Below are 2256 nucleotides of genomic sequence, written 5' to 3' on the forward strand. Positions count from 1 at the left end.
TTCATACTACAGAAGGAAAAGAAAAAAAAAAAACAACACACACACACACACAAAGCAAGTGATTACTTAACTGAAAAGAATATCTATCTCAAACTCCTAAAGAGACTTATCTCAAAATGTCAAAGATGAGAACCTGACATAAAAACCAAACCAAAAATGAGGAACCAACTCACTTGAAAGTAAACAAAACTAAAACCAAAGATGAGAAACCAAGTAAATTAAAAGTAAACAAAACAAAAACCAAATATATTACATTAGTATATATAACATAGTACTTCATTACACGATATTTAAATTAACTTAGTACGTTTTGTTAATTAGGAGTTGGTTTGCAACCAGATAATTTCTTTGGCCAAATCAAAGATGTCTGTACTTTAATTAATATTCCGTTGCTAAAATAGAACCAAAAATTGTTTCACCTCAATAATTAAGAAAATAGACTTGCTCAACCTTGGTTTATGATAACACTATCCTATTTTCGATTGACTTCGATAACAATACTCTTTGTAAGATCTATGAAAAAAAAAAATTTGAGACATGGTAATGAAGATAAGAGTTCAAAAATTACTTCACAACCCACAACATCCACAATAACAACTAATTATATAGAAGACACTTATATATCTAGGGTTAATGGCAATTTCGTGGTTTTTTAGAAACAGAGGGCATAAACAGAATCACACCCACCAAAAGTAAGGGCAAAATCATCCGTGCACTATTCATGTGAACAATACTTATGAATAGTAGACCATCATTTAGTATATAGGTAAACTAGAGTTGATACCCGCGCCTTGGCGCGGTGTATATTTATAAAGCTGGTTAATAATTTAGTTGATTGATGGAAAAGTTTTTGATATGTACTTCATAGAACTTCAATACATTGTATATTACATATACATATGATTCTAATAATAAAGCTATTACAAAAGCAACAACACTACATAACAAAACATCTAGTGTTGTGTCCTACCCAAAATAGTAAATGTCTTGTAAGTGAACAAAGCAGAACAACTTATCTGGAGCAGTATGATTGAAAATATAGCTCCAGTTTTGACTGTACAAAATGCTCCTATTTGTTTAACTGTTATTCACCAAAAACGCAATTTTAGAAAACTAAATATAGGAAAAAAAAAAAAAAAGACTAACTCTAAAGATCTATTTCATACTACAGAAGGAAAAGAAAAAGAAAAAAAAAACACAACACACACACACACACATAAAGCAAGTGATTAATTAGCTGAAAAGAATATCTATATCAAGCTCCTAAAGAGACTTATCTCAAAATGTCAAAGATGAGAACCTGACATAAAAACCAAACCAAAAATGAGGAACCAACTCAATTGAAAGTAAACAAAACTAAAACCAAAGATGAGAAACCAAGTAAATTAAAAGTAAACAAAACAAAACAAAAACCAAATATATTGCATCAGTATATATAACATAGCATTTCATCACACAGTATTTAAATTAACTTAGTACGTTTTGTTAATTAGGAGTTGGTTTGCAACCAGATAATTTCTTTGGCCAAATCAAAGATGTCTGTACTTCAATTAATATTCCGTTGCTAAAATAGAACCAAAATTGTTTCACCTCAATAATTAAGAAAATAAACTTGCTCAACCTTGGTCTATGATACCACTACCCTATTTTAGATTGACTTCGATAACAATACCCTTTGTGAGATCTATGAAGAAAAAAAAAATTGAGACACGGTACCCTATTTTAGATTGACTTCAATAACAATACCCTTTGTGAGATCTATGAAGAAAAAAAAAATTGAGACACGGTAATGAAGATAAGAGTTCAAAAATTACTTCCCAACCCACAACATCCTCAACAACAACTAATTATATAGAAGACAATCATATATCTAGGGTTAATGGTAATTTCGTGGTTTTTTAGAAACAGAGGACATAAACGGAATCACATCCACCAAAAGTAAGGGTAAAATCGTCCGTGCACTATTCATGTGATGTGAACAATGAATATGAACAGTAAACCATACTTTAGTATATAGTTAAATTTGTATTTACTGATACTTAGGGGGATTAACTTTATGCGGATTTCATGACAAAATCTGTTATCATTCTCCATCCGGCCAAAGCAAAACATCAATGGCGCTCACCCTGCCTACGTTTTCTATTAGATTTATTCAATATAGGAGGAGATTAGCCGTGCAATAATGATGTGGTTACTTGATTAGTTCCAATGCTAGAGCCCATAAAATCTACTGCATATATTAGAAAAACCAATAAC

The sequence above is a fragment of the Fragaria vesca genome, linkage group LG1, assembly GCF_000184155.1.
Source record: "Fragaria vesca subsp. vesca linkage group LG1, FraVesHawaii_1.0, whole genome shotgun sequence".
Lineage (NCBI taxonomy): Eukaryota > Viridiplantae > Streptophyta > Magnoliopsida > Rosales > Rosaceae > Fragaria > Fragaria vesca.